General features: G+C 43.4%; 1 protein-coding gene across 5 annotated transcripts in view; it reads right to left on the bottom strand.

The window, feature by feature from the left end:
- The window catches only part of helz (helicase with zinc finger), a 276,040-nt gene that overhangs the window by 233,638 nt on the left and 24,319 nt on the right, over positions 1-18,083 (bottom strand). The gene's annotated exons all lie outside the window — the stretch shown is intronic.

Here is an 18,083-nt window from a genome sequence, read left to right as displayed (position 1 = left end):
GAGTTTAATGCAGAAACGTGTGAGGTGATTCACTTTGGAAGGAGAATGCAGGGCTAATGGTAAAATTCTTAGTGGTGTAGATGAGCAGAGAGATCGGAGTGTCCAGGTACACATACCCTTGAAAGTTACCACCCAGGTTGATGGGGTTGTTAAGAAGACATAGTGTGTTAGCTTTTATTGGGAGAGGGATTTAGTTTTGAAACCATGAGATCACGCTGCAGCTATGGAAAGTCTGGTGCAGCCGCACATGGACTATTGCGTAGTTATGGTGACTGCATTATAGGAAAGATGTGGAAGCTTTGGAAAGGATTCAGAGGAGATTTACTAGGATCCTGGCTGGTATGGAGGGAAGGTCTTACAAGGAAAGGTTGAGGGACTTGAGGCTGTTTTCATTAGAGAGAAGGTTGAAAGGTGATTTAATCGAGACATGGAAGATAATCAGAGGGATAGATCGGTTGGATAGTGAGAGCCCTTTTCCCCAGATAGTGATGGCTAGCACGAGGGGACACACCTTAAAATTGAGGGGTGACAGATGTCAGAAGTAGTTTTTTTACTCAAAGTAGTTGAGGCGAGGAACACACTGCAACCGCAGTAGACTCGCCAACTTTAAGGGCATTTAAATGGTAATTGGATAGGCATTTGGATGAAAATGGAATAGTGTAGGTTAGATGGGCTTCAGATTGGTTCTACAGGTCGGTGCAACGTCGAGGGCCGAAGGGTCTGTACTGCGCTGTAAGGTTCTATGTTTTAATTCAGACAGTACATGCTCACAGTCCACATCCGTGAAAAAAGATAAGCTCAAGAATAGCTACGGAACTGGTGGCCTTCCCATCAACTATCACAATGATATTCATTGTCAAAGTTCACAATGAACAAAGATAAATATTACCCAACATGATCGACCAAATCCTTTTAAGACTCTGACACCCCCATAAAAGATATTTGGGGTCTGGGAAAAAGAGGGAAGAGCGAAAGAACATTTCAGAACTTGAACTTGAAACTATATTCCAGGAGCTAGGATAGATTAGAGTGATGCTAGAAAAGCACAGCAGTTCAGGCAGCATCCGAGGAGCAGTAAAATCGACGTTTTACTGCTCCTCTGATGCTGCCTGAACCGCTGTGCTTTTCTAGCACCACTCTAACCTAGACTCTGGTTTCCAGCATCTGCAGTCATTGTTTTTACCTATATTCCAGAAAGGTTGCATATCAAACAAAAAATTCACTAAGTTAAATATTTTTGTACATGTCATTCAGTCTACTTCTGAACATTTTGCCCATCAACCAGGGCATCAGGGTTGCAAGATGGTGGCAGAATAGGACACTTCAGCCAGAGCTGGCCGATCCGGTTGCTCCTCTTTTCTTCTTTGTCTTCTCTTTTTTCCCTTCCTCTTCGTGTTTCTTATGGTCCAGCCTTCAATGACAACTCCTGGCCTCCGGCAAATGACAACCTGCGGACTCCGGCAAGCGATGACCTGCTGAGTCCGGCAAGCAATGATTCATGGCCTCCGGCAGGCGATGATCTCTGGCATCTGGCAAGTGATGATTCGCAGCGTCCGGTAATTGATGATACCCAGCCTCCGGTGAGTAATGATTCGCAGCCTTCGGTAGGCAATGATCACCAGCCTCCAGCAAGTGATTCCCAGCCTTTGGCAAGCGACGTTTCCTAGCCTGGCGCAGCTGCCTCCTAGTGTGGATGGCAACCTCCTGGCCTGGCACAGGTGCCTCCTCCTGTAGGAGCTCCCAGATGGCATGGCAGCCTCCTGCAGTGGCATCCTCCCATAAGGACCTTCTGGCATGGCTGTCTTTGGCGCAATATGGAGCCTGGGCCCAGCGCGAGCTGGAAGCCAAGTGTCATCATGGTCTGCAGTACTGAACTCTTTTCTATAATGCTGGACATTTGTCTGTAATTAATCTTGTAACAAAAGAAGCTGTGTCGAGGTACTTCTGTATTCAAGTTGGTGCTGTAATTGGTAATGTATAAACTTTTCACTATACTCAATGAGTATATGTGACAATAAGGGCTATTCTATTCTATTTTTTAAAAGAATTAGCAAGATTAATATTTTATCAGGGAAAATAGCTTGGTTTCTTGAAAGATCTAATGAAAGCACAATACACTGGGACAGACATTGCTGGACACTCAATAAAGTGAAAACACGAGTTTGCAAATGCACAGAATGGAGGTATAGTGTGCAAGCACTCCATTTAAGTCTAATCAAGCTTTTGATGATGGAACATAGCGGGAAATGCATTAACATGATAGTTCTATGCACCACTGTGCTTGTATGATGTCTCAACACCATCACACAAATACATCAACAACAGAACCAGTACAATTATATTTCTGGTCATTTCGCTTGAAATGCTCAGTAGTCTTGCATTCACCAATTCTTTTCAGCATTTCAGAAACCTCAAGTATATCTCTCCATAATTTTCTTCTCCAGAAGCCAGAAAAATACCAGAACCCATATCCAGAGTTCAAAGGTTAGTCTAGTAAACAGCAACAACTAATTCACCTTAGAAGGCAAGATATTTCACCTTCACCTTTGTCCATTTTTGAAAAGGCTACTCGAAAAGGCTACTTTGAACAGTCATCAAAAGCAAGATTCCACGCTAATTCACTTTATTTATTTATTCTCAGGACAGGAGAATGAAATGTTTCTAAGAAATATTATGAAAGTTCTTTTTGGGCCCTTAGGTTAGCTTCCACATACTGCTGGATTATTCATGTAACTTCACAGAAGAGGGTCTGTAAGGAATGTGTAGAAAGTGAATTAACTTAACTTTTGAGGGCATGGGAGACTTTAGAAAGGACATGATTATTTCCCATTGTTTTGTTGGTCCACAGTAGGAAAGTACATAGGTTAAAGTTCATGTCTTAGCTGTAGCATGCATTGAGATGGAGTCAGGTTTTCTGTCATGATGTCACATATCAGCAATCAGGTCCTAATAGTGACTTGCTTTATCTCAGTGGATATAGGTAATTGTGCAACGTCTCATTTCCTGAAAAGGGTGCATTCCAAGGATTTTATCATACCGAGCTGTCTGAAAATGTAATAGAAAACTGTTCAAAAGTAACAGACCAGACTGTGGTTTACACTGCTGACATCAAAGAAAGGTGACCACAACTATCAAGCAATGTCTGCAGTACAGATTTCCCCTTTCTCGACACCAACTTAAATCTCTCAAGTCAAGGATATGTCACCCATGAGCAGCAACAACATCAGCAAGCAGGTAATGCTTAAGAATTCACAAATCATTAAGTCCCTTCATTTCATTATTTTTCACACCTTGAATAAACTATAAATAAACAAACAAAATGTTTTTTCTATTATGGAGATATTGTCATGCCACAAACATAAAAGAGAGTGTGCTTCACAACATTAACGAATTTAATTGATTTGACTGATTGTTGTCACATGTAGCTCAGTACAGTGAAAAGCTTTGTTGCGTGAGCTGTAGAGGTAGATCATAACTAACAAGGGCATATGGATCATAAGGTGCTTAGGCAGAGTGAGGCATAAAGGTTACGACTGCACAACAGTTGCACAAAGCGAGATCAACATTCTTTGAAATTAGAGGGGTCCATTCATCAGTCTAATAACAGCAGGGAAGCTGTTCTTGAACCTGTTGGTGCATGTGTTCAAGGTTCTGTATCTTCTGCCTGACTAAGAGTTTGGAAGAGAGCATTATTTTGATGGGAAGGGTCTTTGATGATGTTGGCAGATTTTCCGTGGCAACAAGAAGTGTAAATCGAGTCCATGGATGAAAGGTTGGCTTCTGTGATGGTCTGGGTTGTGCACACAGCCTTCTGTAGTTTCTTAAGGTCCTGGGCAGAGCAGTTACTGTACCAGGCCATTATGTACTCAGATAGCATGCTTTCTCCGGTGCATCTGTAAGTCGCCTGAGGAAGAAGAGGTGTTGTTGTACCTGCTTGACCATCCTATCAATGTGAGAGGTCCAGGATATTGTTGATTGTCATCATTCCTAGGAACTTGATGCACTCAATCCTGTACAACACAGCACCGTTGATGCAGATAGGGGCATGTGTTCCTCCTTCTTTCCTGAAGTCAATGATAAGTTCCTTTCCTTTGCTGACATCGAGAGATCATTATCACTGCACAACACCACCAAGCACTCTAGCTCATTCCTGTATTCTGACTCATCATTTTCTGATATCTGACCTGCCGCGTTGGCATCGTCAGCAAACTTGCAGATGGTGTTCATAAGGAATTTAGCTACACAGTCGTGGGTGCACAGGGAGTACAGTAGGAGGATGAGAAAGCATCTTTGTGGGTGTCAGTGTTGATGATTATCATGGAGGAGGTGCTTTTATCCATCTTCACTGATTGCAGTCTGTGGGTTAGGAAGCTGAAGATCCAGTTGCAGAGGACAGACCCAAGACCTAAGTCGCAGAGTATTGAGATTAGGTTGGTTGGGATTATATTGTTAAAGCCAGGCCTGTAGTCAATGACTAGGAGCCTGATGTAGTTGGCTTTGTATCCAGATGTTCTAGGGATGACTGTCGAGCTAGAGAAATGGCATCTAATGTGGACCTGTTTCGTTGGTAGATAAATTGCAGGGGATTGAGGCAGGCTGGGAGGCTACAGTTGACGTGGGCCACGACCAGCCTCTCAAAGCACTTCATGATTATGGAGGTCAGAGCCACTAGGCGGTAGTCATTGAGGCATGTCGCATGCGCTTTCTTTAGTACTGGGATGAATGTGGACTTCTTGAAGCAGGTGGGGACGTCTGATTGTGGAGAGGAGAGGATGAAGATGTCAGCAAATTCCCCTGACAGCTGTTTCAAACAGGATCGGAGCACATGGCTAGGGACTCTGTCTAGGCCAGTCACTTTCCTCAGGTTTACTCTCAAGAAGAGTGAGCTGACATCTGCAGCACTGACAGAAGGAACAGGTGCGTCTGGGGCTGTCGGAGCAAGTGACACCATGCCACCAGCATTCTGTTCGAACTGATCATAAGAAGTATTCAGCACATCAAAGAAGGATGTGATTTTGTTGGTTACTTAGTTCTTTAGTACATATTTAAAAATCTAATTATGAATATTCAAACATTTTTCAAGGGCTTTTACAAACCTGCAATGCTCGAGTGGAAGGTTTTATGAACTCACGATTGCAGCCTCACGGAACTCTGACTGCATTTTTCAGAGATTAGTGAGCGGTGAAAGTGGCCTCTTTTTATTGAGCATCTGCAGTAGCACAGTTCGAGGCAGCGATGGAATCCAATATAGGTTTACAATAGCCTCTTTTACACACAGTTTTTATATACATAAAGTTTTAGCACTATGGTGTCACATTGTTACGTCTAATGTACACAAGTTTGTGTGACATATGGCTTGGAGAAGCAGATGGTTTAAGCACTTGCTAAATGCTATCTGTTACTCCTGATGGGATTAAAATATCTGTCTGGTCTAAGCTTGCTTTACTAAGAGGTACTAGTCCTTCTATAAGAACGAAAGAACAAGGAGCAGGAGGTGGTCATCTGGCCGTTCAAGCCTGCTCCATCATTCAGTAAGATCATGGCTGATCTTCTCATGGCCTCAGCTCCACTTACCCGCTCCCATCATAACTTTGAATTCCTTTACTGTTCAAAAAAATATTTATTTTAGCTTTAAAAACAGTTACTGTGTCAACTACCCCTCTGGGCAGAGAATTGCACTGACTCACAACTCTCTGGGTGAAAAAGTTCCTTCTCAATTCAGTTCTAAGTCTGCTCCCCCTAATTTTGAGTCTTTGCCCCTTCCTAGTTTCACCTGCCAGTGGAAACATGCTCTCTATTTCTATCATATCTACTCCCTTCATAATTTTGATAAGATTCCCCCTCATTCTTCTAAATTCGAATGAATATAATCCCAGCCTACTCAGTCTCTCCTCATAAGCCAACCCCCTCAAATCCAGAATCAACCTAGTGAACCTCCTCTTGTGCCAGTACATCCTTTCTCAAGTAAGGAGGCCAAAACTGCACACAGTATTCCAGGTGTGGCCTCACCAGCACCCTACACAGTTGCAACATTACCACCCTGCTTTTAAACTGAATCCCTTTTAACAATGTAGGACAAAATTCCATTTGCCTTCCTAATTATATGTTGCACCGACAGATGAACCTTCTATAATTCATGCACAAGGACACCCAGGTCCCTCTGCATACCAGCATGCTGCAACTTTTTAACCATTCAAATAATAATAATAATAATCCTTTTTACGGTTACTCCTACCAAAATGGATGACTTCACATTTATTAACATTGCATTCCATCTGCAAGACCATTGCACACTCATAAAGCATCTATGTTCCTCTGCAGAATTCGCTCTGCCACTCATCTTATTGAGTTTTGAGATGAGTTGTAGCTCAGGTGGAGGTTCTGGATGTAGGTCTGCTCACTGAGCTGGAAGGTTCATTTCCAGAGGTTTCGTCACCCTACTAGGTAACATCTTCAGTGGGCCTCAGGCAAAGCACTGCTAATAATTCCTGCTTTCTATTCATATGTTTGCGTTTCTTTGGGTTGGCGATGTCATTTCCAGTGAAGTCACTTCCTGTTCTTTTTCTCAGGGGGTGGTAGATGGGATCTAACTTGATGTGTTTGTTGGTAGAGTTCCGGTTGGAATGTCATGCTTCTCAGAATTCTCATGCATGTCTTTGTTAGGCTTGTCCTAGGGTAGATGTGTTATCCCAGTCAAAGTGGTGTCCTTCCTCATCTGTATGTAAGGATACTAGTGAGAGGGAAGCATGTCTTTTTACGGCTAGTTCGTGTTCATGTATCCTGGTGGCTAGTTTTTACAGACAAGAAGCAAAACTAATGTAATTTACAAAATACTGTGCAAGAACTGTAACAACACTACATTGGACAAATAGGCAGAAAACTTTCCATCTAATCATTCCTTTCAGGAGGATCCCTAACTATGATATAATTAATTATTCCTGTCTTATTACGCAGGCCCAGATGCAGGATAGCTTGCTCCCTCATCAGTTCCATCATATACTGTTCAAGAAAACTATCACGGATATACTCAACGAATTGCTCCTCACAGCTACCCTGACCGAGCTGGTTCGACCGCTCCACATGTAGATCAAAATCCCCCGTGATAATTGCCCGACCATTTTTATAGGCATTAGTTATTTCTTTGGTTACTGCTCACTTCAACATGATTTTATTATTTGGTGAGAAAGTGAGGTCTGCAGATGCTGGAGATCAGAGCTGGAAATGTGTTGCTGGAAAAGCGCAGGTCAGACAGCAACCAGGGAACAGGAGAATCGACGTTTCGGGCATAAGCCCTTCTTCAGGAATGGGGAAAGTTTGTCCAGCAGGCTAAGATAAAAGGTAGGGAGGAGGGACTTGGGGGAGGTGCGTCGGAAATGTGATAGGTGGAAAGAGGTCAAGGTGAGGGTGATAGGTCAGACTGGGGTGGGGGCGGAGAAGTCGGGAAGAAGATCTCAGGTTAGGAAGGCGGTGCTGAATTTGATGGATTTGACTGAGACAGGGTGGGGGGAGGGGAAATGAGGAAACTGGTGAAATCAGAGTTCATCCCTTGTGGTTGGAGGGTTCCTAGGCGGAAGATGAGGCGTTCTTCCTCCAACCGTCGTTTTGTTGTGGTCTGACGATGGAGGAGTCCAAAGACCTGCATATCCTTGGTGGAGTGGGAGGGGGAATTGAAATGTTGAGCTACAGGGTGGTTGGGTTGGTTGGTCCGGGTGTCCCAGAGGTGTTCTCTGAAACGCTCCGCAAGTAGCCGGCCTGTCTCCCCAATATAGAGGAGGCCACATCGGGTGCAGAGGATGCAATAGATGATATGTGTGGAGGTGCAGGTGAATCTGTGGCGGATATGGAAGTTTCCTTTGGGGCCTTGGAGGGAGGTGAGGGGGGAGGTGTGGGCGCAAGTCTTGCACCTCCTGCGGTTGCAGGGGAAGGTGCCGGGAGTGGAGGTTGGGTTGGTGGGGGGTGTGGATCTGACGAGGGAGTCACGGAGGGAGTGGTCTTTACGGAATGCTGATAGGGGAGGGGAGGGAAATATATCCTTGGTGGTGGGGTCCGTTTGGAGGTAGCGGAAATGACGGCGGATGATGCGCTGTACATGGAGATTGGTGGGGTAGTAGGTGAGGACCAGTGGGTTATTTGGTGGTCTGGAGCCTACGCCTATCAGTGACTTTTTCTTCTATGAATTTCTAATTTCCACCCAAATGGATTCAACCTTATTCTCCTCAGAGCCTATATCATCTCTCAGCACTGCCCTGATGTCGCCTTTGAATATCAGAGCTATACCGCCTCCCTTACCTTCCTGTCTGTCTGTCCTTCGGAATAGTGCCAACCATGACCAATCGTGACCATCTTGTAACCATATTTCCATAATGACTACTGAATCATATTTGCGATGATTTGTGCTGTTAACTCATCGACCTTGTTACTAATGCTATGAGCATTCGGGTAAAGTGCCCTTATGCTAGTTTCAGACCCTCATGATTTCCTATCTCACTAATAATATCAAAGTTATCCTTTCTTTTACTTCTTTCATAGTCTGCTATGCAGTTAAACCTGCTGCACACATGCTAACCTGCTATTTTCCTATTTATTTACCATCATACTTCCTGTCATTTTCCCGTTCCCTCCCCATGACCCACTAGTTTCAAGTCCTAGTGACCATCCTATTTATCCTTTTTGCTAGATCAAGATCAGTTCAGGTGAGATCACCCCATCGGGACCGATCCCTCCTGTTCCAAAACTGATGGGAATGGCACATGAAATGGAACCCCTCTTTCCCACACCACACCCATATCCACGAGTTTACTTCCCTAATTTTCTTATCCCAAAGTCAATTTGTACATGGCTGGGGTAGTAATGCGGAAATTATAACCAGAGGACCTGCTCCTTAATTTCATTCCTAATGCTTGATAATCCCCAAACAGGCCCTCCTTCCTCTTCTTACCAATGTTGTTTGTCTTAACAACTGGATGCACCCCCTCCTGTTCCAATATCCTTTCAAGCAAATCAGAGATGTCCTGCACCCTGGTACTGGGCAGGCAACACACCATGCGGGACTCTCGATCAGGCTATCTATCCCCAAAATACAGAATCCCCTATGACTACTACTTATCTTTTTCCTCCCCTCTCTTGAAAGGCTTCCTGTACCAGTGAGCCCTTGGTCAACTGTCTCATCCTCCCCGCAGCCCTCTTCCCCATCCATACAGGGTACAAGTACCTCATACCTGTTGGACAAGGTCAAGAGCTGAGACTCCTCCACTCCTGAACTCAGGATCCCCCTACCTGCCTCACTTGCAATCACACCCTGCTGTCCCTGATCACTGACTAAATTTGAATTACCTAATCTACCAGGTGTGGCTGCCTCCTGAAACAAAGCGTCCAAGTAACTCGCCCCCTCCAGGATGTGCTGCAGTTTTTGAAGCTCAAATTCCAGCTCATCAACTATGAGCCAGAATTCCTCCAGCAAGCAACCAGTTGCTGCGGATTGTGGTCACTGCAGTTCACACTGGGATCAGCCAGCTCCCACATCATACAACTAAAGCATATTACCTGCCCTGCCATGGCTACTTAATTAGTTCCGTGATTAATTTATATACATTTATATGAGTTAATTAATTTCTAATACTTCTCTGCTATGCTCTTTTTGAAACTTACTACAGATTTCCTGTGACATCACTTCAGTATTTTTCACAGCGACAGTGTATGTAAAAGTTAGTAAATGCGGTAAAAACTACTAGACCTATATGATCTAAATAAGTGAGATATTATATGCATACTAAATAAAAGTATAGAGGATATTAAACAGATCTCCTGCAGCTGAGTCATGAGATTTCATTTACCATTGCCGGTTTTGACAGTTCTTACACATCCATTCATGCAGTTTCACTGAAATGCTGTTTTGATAATCAGTTTCTTCAAGGGGGTAGTGGCCTTATTTAATATGTTTTAAAAGGTACACTCTAGTGGAGAAAACTTTGATGCTTTGCAACCTATTTAGATCCCGAGAGACATGTACTGAGGCTAATTAATATTAAAATCTTTCCATTGTTTCAAGTCAGTTGTGGACACACGAGCTGAAAATGTGTTGCTGGAAAAGCGCAGCAGGTCAGGCAGCATCCAGGGAACAGGAGAATCGACGTTTCGGGCATAAGCCCTTCTTCAGGAATCGACCTGCTGCGCTTTTCCAGCAACTGCCTGACCTGCTGCACTTTTCCAGCAACATATTTTCAGCTCTGATCCCCTGGATGCTGCCTGACCTGCTGCGCTTTTCCAGCAACACATTTTCAGCTCTGATCCCCTGGATGCTGCCTGACCTGCTGCGCTTTTCCAGCAACACATTTTTCAGCTCTGATCCCCTGGATGCTGCCTGACCTGCTGCGCTTTTCCAGCAACACATATTCAGCTCTGATCGATTCCTGAAGAAGGGCTTATGCCCGAAACGTCGATTCTCCTGTTCCCTGGATGCTGCCTGACCTGCTGCGCTTTTCCAGCAACACATTTTCAGCTCTGATCTCCAGCATCTGCAGACCTCACTTTCTCCTCAAAGATATGGACACACGATGACAGGGTTGGCATTGTTCTGAGTAATTTACATTAACACTTATTCAAGTGTAGCCTTTGATACAGAAAAAGGTCTCAACACTGCTTGCAGCATGGGGTCACTAAGAAAGGTGTAAAGAAACAGTAATGAGTCGGCAACCTAGTAAGGAATACTTAAGTCAGTTTATCTCGTAACAGTAAAATGGACTACAAAAATGCAGTTTTATGGATGAATGAACGGAAACAGGGTATAGTAAACATAGAGTGCTTGTGAGTGAGTTAGCAAAGAGAATCATCAAATAATATCGCACAGCATTCATAGTAAGAGCACAGATTGGCATTATTTTTCACATTAGTTGACTCCCAAAGTTCCTTTCACTTTGAGCAGAGTAACAGCAGCAAATGCTGACAGTTTTGCTGTCATTACATTGTAAAAATGCAGGCCATTCATCTGCATACCCAGTCTAAACCAATGTCACGTGGTCTCGGGCTTCTTACTCCAGATATATGTAGGAAATGCCTGAGGCACTGATCGAACACACACTAATCAGTGCAGAGGAAAAACAAAATGCCACAGGATTAAGCACACATTTCTCTCTTTGCCAAAACAAAAATACTCAAACTGCAAAATTCAGCACCATAATACAGATCAAGTCTTCACAAGTTCTGACAACACCCAATGTACCCCAATAATTAACCTGTGTAGCATTCCTCCTCTGGATCTCAAAGCAAAGTATGACAGAATAGCTTGGTGACACTCAAGTTCAGGGGTCTACGTGAAGAATTATCACTCCAACAAAGTACTACAGCATAGGTGGCATCCATGAACTCATACACCACAACAGTCTACACTCAAGTGAAATGGGAGAAAATACAGTGAAACAGTCCATCATCTGCACAATGGTTTTAGAACACTATCCAAATCAAAAGACTTGATTTAATTATATGGTTCATACAGAATGGCTCACATAATCACAGAATTTTGATAGCACAGAAGGAGGCCATTTGGCCCATTGCATCCATAGTGGCTCTTCAGTATTTATATTCAAATAACCTTCCAATGCTGTCTTGAATGCCTCAACTGAACATGCCTCCATATCACTTCCAGGTCGTGCATTCCGTATGCTCAATACTCACCGAATGACAACGTTTCTCTTCTCAGCATCCTGATTTTGTTTTGGCACAGCGATTAAATCCACATGCTCCTCTGAGCCAGAACAATATCTCCTTAATTACTTATCCAACACACTTTCAATTTTGAAAATGTCTACCAAATCTTCATGCAACCTTCTCTCCAAGGAGAACCGTTCCAATTTCTTCAATCTATCCTCAGAACTGAAGCTCCTTATTCCTGTAAACATTTTTGTAAATAATGTCTGCACTGTCTCCAATATAATTATATCTTTCCTATAGTGTGGCACACACAACTACACACAATATTTGGCTGAGGTCTAACAAGTACCTTGTACAAGTTTAACATCACCTCCTCACTTCTCTGCTCCATGTCTCTATCAATAAGACCAATGACAACAGATGCTTCATTAATCACGTTTTCCACTTGTCTTGACATCTTCAATTATTTGTGCACAAATACACCCAGGTCCCTCTGCTTCCACACTCTCTACAAAATTGTTTTCTATTTTATATGGTCTTTCAATACTTTTCCTACTGAAGTGCACTAGCTCACATTTCTCTGCATTGAATTTTATCTACAACTTCTGCACTAACCCGTTCCACCAACTTGTCATTGTCGTTTTGGAGGTCCACACTATCCTCACAATTTACAATTATTCCAAGTTTTGTGTCATCTGCAAGCTATGAAATTCTTTGCACACCAAGATCCAGATCATTACTATATTTCAGGAAAAGGAAGGGAACCAACGCCAACTCCTAGGCAATTGCACTACAAAACTTCGTCCAGCCTGAAAAATATCCATTGACCATTACTGAATTGCAACATTTAAGAGGCATTTGGATAGGTATATGAATAGGAAGGGTTTGGAGAAATATGGGCCGGGTGCTGGCAGGTGGGACTAGATTGGGTTGGGATATCTGGTCGGCATGGACGGGTTAGACCAAAGGGTCTGTTTCCATGCTGTACATCTCTATGACTCTATGTTACACTCAGCCCCAATTTTTCAACCAGCAACCTACCAGCATTAACACACTTCTTTCTGTGGTGCAATGTAAAAAGACTAAATTGTACTCTCTCTCTCTGGACATTAATGCAATGTTAAAGGATTAAACTGTACTGTCTTTCTCCAATAAGCTGAACATCCTGGAAGTAGGTGGGGATGACAGTTTTGTTAAGTATTGAACTGCCCTTATCCAAGAAATCAGATTTCTCCAAGGAGTGATGCAGAAGGACAGACTGGATTTTGACTCGACTGAAGAAGGTTTTGAATAATTGGCTCGTTTCCACTCGACTTGGAGGGGATGGAGTGGTCACTAAGGACTGTGGATTAAAGAAATTTCCTGGTGAACTTTTTTTCCACGTGGGAGGATCCTACAAATTCTATCTATTGCATGGACTGATAATGTTATTGTTATAATCATTGCATGTTTTGCATCAGTAATTTGCTTAAATACTGTCTGTCAGTCTTACGAAAGCTGGTAGTGCCATCTAGGTGGTTACCATAGAATGATAAAAGGGTGGAATGTAATGTTAAAAGATTAAATTGTACTCTCTCTCTCTGGACATTAATGTAACGTTAAAGGGTTAAACTGTACGGTCTTTCTCCAAGAAGCTGAACAGTCTAGAAGTAGGTGGGGACGACATTCTGTCTCAAAGACAGCATGCAGGAATGTGGATAACTAGCCATGGTAATTCACACTTCATTCGGGTAGCCATTTACTACTATTCTACAGCTATTATCAAATTACACGCTCATTCAGTCCCTTCCATTCTGAAATGCTTTCACAGCCATCCCCAACCAATCAAATTTGTTTGCACGATCATCCCCCGAAACTGAAGCAGATCACACCTATCGCCTTGGGGAATCACGGTATCAGGAATCATTTACATAAAGATTCCCCAAGATTAGAGCATTTACATTATCACAGAGAATGACCTCTTCCTCCCATTGTACCTGGGGTAACGTGGTTATTGTGGGGGTGGGGAGGGGCGGGGGAGTGGCTGAAGTACCTGTGAGCATTATTAACTGACCTGTGTAAAGGAATGTGTTTCCTTTGCTCGGGGGTTCTTTTGACTCGACTTTGCACACTTGCGAAGAGGGTCAAAGGTGTCACACCTAGCTTGTACAAGCTTTAATACACTTTAACTGTTTGCAGAAGTTGGTGTGTGCAAATTGCATCTCGTGTGTGAAACCTCAGGAAAAGAACCTAACATATAGTAGCAGCAGTGGGATTTCAACATCCACAGAACTTCAAGGTGGACTGAATAAGCGATCGTCTGAGTGTTGGTTGCATGAGACAGATGAGCCCACAAGGTAAGATTAATCTTGATATTGCTCTCTTAACACTCAATTGACCCCTTGCCTCCTGGCTCGATGGTGACGGAATCTTTGAGGTGACACGCACACTTGCACACCAACTAGTCGCTTTGCATGAAGTTGGGTTTTAACTGGGATGACAGTCCACTGGGTTTTAATTGAGATTCGAATCCCCTGGGTTTTAAATGGGGTTAGAGTCTCCTAGGTTTTAATTGGGGTTCAAGTCCCCAGACATATAGAGTAAGAAAAGGGGGTTGAGTCCCCTAGGTAAATGGGAGTTAAAGTCCCCGGAAAAACAAGTTTAAACTTAGGGCTCAGTGGTGAGCACTGCTGCCTCGCAGCGCCAGGGACCCAGGTTCAATTCCAGCCTCGGGCAACTGTGTGCGTGGAGTTTGCACATTCTCCCCGTGTCTGTGTGGGTTTCCTCTGGGTGCTCCGGTTTCTTCCCACAATCCAAAGATGTGCAGGTCAGGTGGATTGGCCCAAGTTAAACTGCCCATAGTGATAGGTGCATCAGTAAGGGAATGGGTCTGGGTGGGTTACTCTTTGGAGTCGGTGTGGATTTGTTGGGTTGAAGGGCCTGTTTCCGCGCTGTAGGGAATCTAAATCTAATCTAAAGTCCTACAGACACAAGGTTTTAGGCTCCAAATCATTAAAGTTAGAATTTGGTACTTCTTAAAGTTATTGCCTTTATCCCCCACACCTCCCTTTAGAAGGATTTTTAGGACAACACCGGCAAAAGGGGGAGAAAGTGGATCCAGTCCACTCGGATCCTGACAGTGAAGTGCATTGACTGCCAGGAAAGCTTTGCCCAGGTTTTTGTTATGGGATTCTCAGTTTCTGGGATATGGACTTGACTCGGCGAGTTTTTGTTCTGGGGAAGTGGTGGCTTGGACTGCAGTGCCGTGTGACTGCTGCGAGGGCTTTCTTTTTTCTTAGTGTAATTTCATCTGGAGTTTGCGAAAAGAAAAGGAAAAAAAATCGAGAAATGCTGAAATTAAGCTTGGACTAATACTTGGGTTGAAAAAGGAAGTTTCAATGCAAATCATACCATACCACAAGTGTTTGATTTGTAAATATTTTGGTTTGTTAAAATACTGATTTAAAAATCTTTTTAAGTAACTGTTTTGCCTTATTTGATTCAGGATCTCAATTCAATGTATTTTGTGGACTATGTAATAGGGCAGATTTTGTTTTTTACATTGTTATTATAATACATTCTGGCCTTTTTTAAAATTATCAAACTTGTAACCTTAAAACAAATTGATTGAGGACCTTGAGCCTTTCAGTTGTTTAAATTCTACAATGATGGAAATGTGTTGCTGGAAAAGCGCAGCAGGTCAGGCAGCATCTAGGGAACAGGAGAATCGACGTTTCGGGCATTAGCCCTTCTTCAGGAATGAGGAAAGTTGGTCCAGCAGGCTAAGATAAAAGATAGGGAGGAGGGACTTGGGGAAGGGGCGTCGGAAATGTGATAGGTGGAAAGAGGTCAAGGTGAGGGTGATAGGTCAGACTGGGGTGGGGGCGGAGAGGTCGGGAAGAAGATTGCAGGTTAGGAAGGCGGTGCTGAATTTGATGGATTTGACTGAGACAGGCTGGAGGGAGGGGAAATGAGGAAACTGGTGAAATCCGAGTTCATCCCTTGTGGTTGGAGGGTTCCTAGCCGGAAGATGAGGCGTTCTTCCTCCAACCGTCGTTTTGTTGTGGTCTGACGATGGAGGAGTCCAAAGACCTGCATATCCTTGGTGGAGTGGGAGGGGGAATTGAAATGTTGAGCCACAGGGTGGTTGGGTTGGTTGGTCCGGGTGTCCCAGAGGTGTTCTCTACTTGCGGAGCATTTCAGAGAACACCTCTGGGACACCCGGACCAACCAACCCAACCACCCTGTGGCTCAACATTTCAATTCCCCCTCCCACTCCACCAAGGATATGCAGGTCTTTGGACTCCTCCATCGTCAACCACAACAAAACGACGGTTGGAGGAAGAACGCCTCATCTTCCGCCCAGGAACCCTCCAACCACAAGGGATGAACTCGGATTTCACCAGTTTCCTCATTTCCCCTCCCCCCACCCTGTCTCAGTCAAATCCATCAAATTCAGCACCGCCTTCCTAACCTGCAATCTTCTTCCCGACCTCTCCGCCCCCACCCCAGTCTGACCTATCACCCTCACCTTGACCTCTTTCCACCTATCACATTTCCGACACCCCTTCCCCAAGTCCCTCCTCCCTACCTTTTATCTTAGCCTGCTGGACAAACTTTCCTGATTCCTGAAGAAGGGCTTATGCCCGAAACGTCGATTCTCCTGTTCCCTGGATGCTGCCTGACCTGCTGCGCTTTTCCAGCAACACATTTCCAGCTCTGATCTCCAGCATCTGCAGACCTCACTTTCTCCTCAAAATAGAGCTTGCCTTATTAAAATTGCATGCATTACTAGAATGGCCAGGACTACCAAACGGAGATATAAGTAGAATGTATTTTTAATCAAAAAAAAGTTTTGAAGTGTAGCTTCAACAAACTAAAAAAAACGAAATACCATGCCAGTATGCATGTATTAGCCCTGTGCTGGGTTATCAGATTGATCCATTCAAATGGAGGAAGGTAATACTTTGCTGGTGTAACTCCCATTAACATTGACGGAGGCCAGAAGGCAAGACTACATATAAACATATAAATTAGAAGCATTCAGCTCCTCAAGCCTACTTCATTCCATTTGATCACTGCTGATCTGTTTGCATTCTGAATTCTACATTTCCATCTATTTCCGATTTGCTTGCCTCACAATCATCTAATTCGTCGTTAAAATATTCAAAGATCCTGCCTCCTGAAGTGAAGAGTTCAAAGAAGACCAATCTGCAGAAAAACACTCTCCTCATATCTATCCTGAAAGGGTAACCCTTAATTTTCAAATAATGTCTTTTGTTCTGGACTCACCCACAGATGAAGCATCCTTTGTACTTTGTGAAGTCCGTTCACAGTGTTATATACTTCAACCAAGCTACCCCTCACTCTTTGAAACCCCAAAGGAAACAAACCCAATCTGTAGTATCTTTCCTGAGAAGACAACCCACTCATTCCAGGCAATAATCCAGTGAGTCTCCAATATAATGAGAACAAAACAGCAAATAATACTCAAGATATAATCTAATCAATGCCCTAAGTAACTGAAGCATAGCATCCTTTCTTCTTACATTCAGCTCATCTTGTAATAGCATTCAGTTTAATTACTTGCTGTACCTAAATACTAACATTTTAGGTGTCATGCACGAGAACAGCTAAATCCATTCATATCTGGGAATTATGTAATCACTTCCCATTTATGCCATACTCTCTTTTTTTACCATTTGCCCCATCAAAGTGAACAATTTCACATTTTCTCACACTATACCCTATCCACCAGACTTGTGCCTCAACTCTCTCAACTCATACGCATCTGCATCCTCAGATTTTCAGATGTTCAGACCCATTTATACATACTCAGTTTTTCTGCCAGCCAATCTTCTGGTCAGGCCAGTTTATTATCTCCTAAACCATGGTCTCCCACTTTGCACAATAACCTATTATGTGGCACCTTGTCAAATGCTTTCTGGAAATCAACGTACACAAGAGGACGGGTGAAATGCATCATATGAACATACAAATCATCAGTAGGCCATTCAGTCCCTTTGCCCTGCACTGCCATTTTGTAAGATTGTGGCAGATGTGACTGTGGCTACAACCCCACATTGCCACCTACCCTAAATAACCTTTAACTCATCAACAATCTATTTCAGCCTTAAAAGTATTCCATGGATCTATTTCCATGATTGTATTGAAGAGAATTCCAAATAGAAACATAGAAAATAGGTGCAAGACAGACCATTCAACCCTTGGAGTCTGCATCACCATTCAATAAGATCTTGACTAATCATGCAATTTCAGCATCCCATTCCCACTTTCTCTCCATACCCCTCCATCCCCTTAGCCACAAGGGGCATGCCCCTCAGAAAAAAAAATCCTCATCTCCATCTTAATTAGGAAACTTCTTGGTTTTAAACTTGTTCTCGCCTCTCCTATAAGGGGAAATATCTTCTTTTAGCATTCAGCCTGTCAAATTCCCC

The sequence above is a fragment of the Chiloscyllium plagiosum genome, unplaced genomic scaffold, assembly GCF_037043375.1.
Source record: "Chiloscyllium plagiosum isolate Xiang-an unplaced genomic scaffold, Cpla_swu_hap1 HiC_scaffold_25, whole genome shotgun sequence".
Taxonomy (NCBI): Eukaryota; Metazoa; Chordata; class Chondrichthyes; order Orectolobiformes; family Hemiscylliidae; genus Chiloscyllium; species Chiloscyllium plagiosum.
This window is presented reverse-complemented; position numbering and strand designations above follow the sequence as displayed.